Source organism: Manduca sexta, chromosome 13 (assembly GCF_014839805.1).
Source record: "Manduca sexta isolate Smith_Timp_Sample1 chromosome 13, JHU_Msex_v1.0, whole genome shotgun sequence".
Classification (NCBI taxonomy): domain Eukaryota; kingdom Metazoa; phylum Arthropoda; class Insecta; order Lepidoptera; family Sphingidae; genus Manduca; species Manduca sexta.
The window spans coordinates 9,019,339-9,025,784 of NC_051127.1; positions in this window are offsets into that span (position 1 = coordinate 9,019,339).

Genomic DNA, 6,446 nt, shown 5'->3' on the forward strand with positions numbered 1-6,446 from the left:
TTTTTGTTATAGTTTTCAATGACGAGACGAGCTTGCCGTTCGCCTGTTGGTAAACGATACGACCGCCCATAAACAGTAGAATCACCATCCAACATCTTGAATTACAAAGTATTATTTGGTATTTCATTGCGCTCGCCATCATGAGATATGAGATGTTAAGTCTTATTATGTCCAGTAGTTACACTGGCTACGGTTTTTACACCGAAGGGGTAAACAGAGGTGCAACTAGCGCAACCATTTACACCGTGGGTAGTCCGTCATTACATAATGGCTAAATCAGGCATACATTTCAGACTACAGACTAACAAAGATGTCGTTTTACCCGATCCAAGATTCGAAGCCAGACACGTCAGAGGCATATTCCTTACACGCAGAGGCGGATTTGCAGTCCTAGCCGCTATAGGCCCGAGGCCATATGCCGCCCCTTTTCTCAGCACCCAAAATAGTGATTTAGGAAGATTATAATCATAAGGTACACGAGCCTTTAATACATTAAGATACTTCACATTTGAGTTATTTCTTGTCATCAGTGTTTTTTTTGGCCCGATTTGCCGCTCTTATCGTCTGGCCGTCTTAGGCCCGGGTCTACTGGCCCTTAGGGCTAATCCGCCACTGGTTACGCGATATAACAACATCATCGAGGCAGTAGGAATATATGCATAGCCAAATTATGACACCAGCCGTTAAAGGCATGAAGGTCTTTTTCTTACAGATCGAGAAGATAATCTGATTAATACATAATATAATAATAATATCAGCCCTGTATTATATACTGTCCCACTGTTGGGTACGGACCTCCTTTACTACTGAGAGGGATTAGGCCTTAGTCCACCACGCTGGCCTAGTGCAGATTGGTAGACTTCACACACCTTCGAAATTTTTTATAGAGAATTTCTCAGGTATGCACGTTTCTTCATGATGTTTTCATTTACCGTTAAAGCAAGCGATAATTCACAAAGAATACACACATATTTTTTTATAAAAGTCAGAAGCGTGTGCCCTTGGGATTTGAACCTACGGACATTCGTCTTTGTAGTCCGTTCCACAACCAACTAGGCTATCGCCGCTTGTACGCAGTACGCTAATACACATGATATATAAATAATAATAAAAAACAGATTTTCTGAAACATTAAAGCTTTGATTTCGTGGAAAAAGTAATGTTTTTCGCTTTATTGTATAACTGAAGTATTTAGAAACAGCTCCAAGATACATGAACTAATTTGGTAAGGTAGATACATATTGGGTTACGGAGGTCAAATTATAATGGGTTTCAGCAGAAGCCTATTTTTCGGCTGAATAACAAGAAGCAATGAATAAATTTAAAATAGATAAGATGAATGAAATTACCAAAAAATGTAGTTATATTTTTGGTAAATATTAAAGTTTCTTTCAAATCGCCCCACCTACAGCCAGTATAATTATATCGACAGAGAATTGATATTGTTAAATCAAAATTTTAAATAGGTTTTTATAATATAAATAATATAAAAAAAATAAAAATAAAAATGCTTTATTCATCACGTAGGCGAACATAGTTGCACTTATGATAAGTCAAGGTACATGAGAATATTTAATTATTACTTAATAAAATTAGCTTATATAAAAAAAGACAATTTATATTGAAAATAAAATAAATGAAAAATATACTTCGTAACAAAGAAGCCAGCTCGGGCTGGCAGGGAAGAAGAAATAAAATGATGTATATATGTATTTTTGAATAAGCAATAAGGGAGAAACGCGTCGCGATCCTCACCGGTGAGGACAATAAAAGCCCTAACCTAGCTAACCTACCAGCCTTTCACTAACTACCTAAGCGATGACTACCCGAAGAAGAAAGGCAGAAAGAAACTCCGGGCTTTATTTTTTGTCATCAATTGTCCATTCTTTTATAATATTGTTATTAAATATATTTATTTTTAATCAGTCTTTTCTATACAAAGTCTGATTAATTATATAAGCTAATACACGCACATCACCGTAAAAGTGCGGAGAAAATCCACATAAAATTATTAGCAATAACTAAAAATTAACGAAAAAAAAAAACAATAATACTAAAAAATTTATAAAAACTATGAAACAGTGTACAGCGTGCATACGCCTACATTTACAAACATAATATTTTCATTTCATATTTTGTCATAGATCTCGGTCAATATAATTTAGATTATAAATTTTAAGGCTGATATATTCTTTATAAAGGCATTAAATATATTGTAAATGTAGAGGTGTTTAAAAACGTCTCTGTTTTGGTTTGATTTCCCTGTGTGGCGTTATTACTTTCCCTTGTGTCAAAATATGATTAACTGTTAATTTAACTTACGAATAATAAATAGATATTTAAGGAATCTTACTCAATTTCATTGAAATATAGATAAACAGATACAATATACACCACTATTCAGACTAGTTATGTATTTTATTATGTCCCACCAATAGGCATAGCTTTCTCGACTACTAAGAAGTTTTAGGCTTTAAGTATCTGCCTACATAACCGGTTCATACCATGACCGTACTGTGAAGGTATAAGGCACGGAAAGACCTACATAACAGTCTTACCTCCTTATTCATAAAAGTTTTTTATCTAAGGACGGAGTAAAGCTGTGATAACAAGCCTGTTTCTCAGTGCCCAACGGCACTGAGAAATAGACATAGGGCCGTTGTGATTGGTTATTATTGTTGTATTTCAATATTAGCCAATCACAACGGCCCTACGTCTACGCACTGCGAAGACTGCCATGCCGTCAGCACTGAGAAACAGACTTGTTATCACAGCCTTACTCGGTCGTTAGATAAAAAACGTCTATGAATAAGGGGGTTAGTATATACGGAGCGAAGTGACACCGGCAAAATGTTCTTGTCAACAATTGTTAACGGTCCGTGCATGATACGCGACGGTGCTGGTCGGTGACGGAACGGCCTAGTGGGAAAACTCATTTTTATTACAAAGAATATTTTTTAGTCTGACATGTTCTTTGCACGGTTATAGTGTGAAACATTGTAGTGAGGAAGAAGGGGTCTGCCCTTCCGTCCACCACGCTAGTCTAGCAGAGATTGGGAGACTACACATATCCTCTAAATTCCTATATTTTTATTTTATTATATTTATTTTTGTTCGATCGCCAGAAGACATCGAAAAAAAACATTCAAATCATAATACCCAGTTCTAGGCAACCAAAACTTACATAACTAACTTCTAATGGAGAATCATAGAAAAATTCGTTAGCGCTCTAATATACTGAAGAAGAGAAAAATATTTTTTATGTGGTAAACTTTTAAGGCGATCAGGATTCAGCCCATCTAAGTTTACGATTCGTTGTAAAAACAATAAATATGCAGATTTATAATTTGAGATTAGCTACTTTTCATACTTTATCAAACTTATTTCGTATTATAATAAGAGTTTTAAAACTTTGCGTAAACGTTACAAGTTTTCTTGAATTGTTTTATGTTGAAACGAATTTATCTAATAGCAGTTATGAATATTTTGAATAGTAAGTATTTAAATGCTTACAGCTTTTATTTATGTACTTAGGTAGGTATTAGTAATTATTGGATAGCGTTGTGGGTAGTACATTTCACCATTACTGTATACATATAATATAAAAATCTTTCTAACTATTTATGTACTTTTGTTTATCGTTAATAAATTTAAAAAAAATAGACAACTTGAAAAGATATTTTTTAAAATTTACGAATTTGTTTTTTATAGAATCACTTTGTTGTATGTCTATCTGTGAAGACCATTTACTCACAAAGGCGTAGAAGTATCTAGTTAAAAATATCAAATTCTCAAGTTTACACTATCTTTCACGTGTGAAAATGGAGTGCAAGGAATAGTGTAATTTGGGTTGATCGTGTACACCAACAATGCTTAGATACCGTAAAAAATTATAGGGCCCGTATCATATCATGGAACGGGAAGCTCCGCGAAAAATAAATTGCATTAGTTGCGCCTCTGCCTACCCCTCCAAGCAAATCCGAACTTATGTTTGTGCATATACCAAAAAAAAATATCTATAAACGAAACTAAAACCACAGCAAAGACAACCCTTTCACGAACATCAATCATTCAGAGTCATTAACACTTTCCTGGAATTGATTACAACCAGCATACGTTGACCTCCGGCACTAACATTTCATTGCGCGTCATATTTCACATTTATATTGGACGACCATTTTATTCTGACCTCTCCGTCTACACAATTAGAAGATTACAAGAGATCCGACTAAATTTGTGTTGGTAAAATAAAATTTATCACTTACCACCTAAAACTATTATAAAACTAATAAATTACTGCCGTGTGCAGTTATTGAAGCTTTAAAATTTCATGCTCGGATGCATTTAGAAGTTATTTTAGTGTGGAAACGCGGTTATTTGTAATAATTAGTGAGATGGCGATCAAAGCGTTTTTATTGTGGAACGGAACTGGTTTCAGTTGTAAATAGGATGGCTTGGATACGTGTAAAATCTTGTAACTTTTTAATTTTTTAGTTTTATGATTGTTGAATGTATTTTTTATTGAGGTAAGGTAAGAGATGTGAATAGCTTAGGTGGAAATTAATAATGTATTTCGACTTTATTGCTTATATATTACTATTGTATTAGTTTTGCTCGCTATTGACAGTGTAACTGCTGGACATAATAAGACTAAACACCTCATGTCTGTCAAGCGGCGATAGCCTAGTTGGGTGTGGAACGGATTGGCGAGACGAATGTCCGCAGGTTATGGTTAAATCCCAAGGGCACACACCTCTGACTTTTCTAAAAAATCATGTGTATATTCTTTGTGAATTTATCGTTCGCTTTAACGGTGAAGGAAAACATCGGGAGGAAACCTGCACATCTGAGAAGTTCTCTATAGGAATTTCGAAGGTGTGTGAAGTCTACCAACCCGCACTAGGCCAGCGTGGTGGACTAAGGCCTAATCCCTCTCAATAGTACAGGAGGCCGGTGCTCAGCAGTGGGCAAGTATATAATACAGGGCTGATATTATTATTATTATCTCATGTCTGAGGATGGCAAGTGTTGTGGAATACCACACAATACTTTCTAATTCAAACTGTTGGATGGTATTTCTACTGTTTATGGGTTATTGTATTCCTTACCATCAGGAGAACGTCAAGCTCGTCACGTCATTCAAAGCAATAAAACAAATAAAAAAGTCAGAGATAAAAGTAGTTTAACAAATTCAAAATTTCAAATCGCGTTTTAACTTAATTATGTCCTGAATAACATTTTTTTTTATTAAACTAACTTCAAATGATTTTTATTATTGTCATAAAAAAAAAATATGATTTCGATTGAAGTCAATGTTTGGAAACGTTTTGAATTATTGAGTTTGTCCACCTACTTTTGAGGCTGACTGCACCTTTATACAACATCATAACTTTGTGTTTATAATTAAATATAGGTATAGTTAATAATATAATAATATCAGCCCTGAATTTTATACTATCCCACTGTTGGGCACAGGCTCTTCTACTACTCAGAGGGACTAGGCCTTAGTCCACCACGCTGGCCTAGATAGACTTCACACACCCTTGAAAATTCCTATACAATTTCTCAGGTATGCAGGTTTCCTCACGATGTTTTCCTTCACCGTTAAGCAAACGATAATTCAAAAAGAATACACACATACTTTTTTTAGAAAAGTCAGAGGTGTGTCTGCCTTTGGGATTTGAACCTGCGGACATTCGCCGCGGCAGTCCGTTCCACAACCAACTAGGCTATCGCCGTTTTTAGGTATAGTTATTAATAAAGTATTATAAAATCAGAAAGTAGGTTTAAACCAACATCTAACATCATCTGGGTGCTATAAAAAAGAAACTTTCGTCTCTTTTTTTGCTCCAGCGAGACCCATAGTTGCCCGCTCATAATTCACGCTGTTTCGGCGCAAATGTGTGAAGTTAACTATTTTGACATTAAGTTAAATTATTGTAAGACAACACCTTTGAGACCGACATAAGGGTGAGTATTGAGTGGCAGTAGCGATTTTAATAGCGATTAATGATAATGCATATTATAAAACAAAGTCGCCAAAAGCTGTCTGTATGTGTTCGATTTTCTCAAAATCTACTAAACGGATTTTTATGAAATTTGGCATGGAGATAGTTTAAGACCCTGGAAAGGTTATAGGCTACTTTCTATTAAATATATAAATATATAACAGGCCTTTTATCCCGTAAAACTCATTCACGCGGGCGAAGTCGCTAGCAAAAGGTAGTCACTAATAATGTTTAGAATGCAAGAATTACTTTCATTCTTTAGATAGTAAGCTTGAGCTCCAAAAAGATAATTTAACAAAATAACTTAGTAATACGAGCATGTATACTTTTGTTTTTTTTTTTTTGTATATTATATACGAATGCGGATGGTACCATTACGATATATTTAAAAATCTTTAGGAGAATAATAAGCTCAAATCAATTATAATTTTATATATT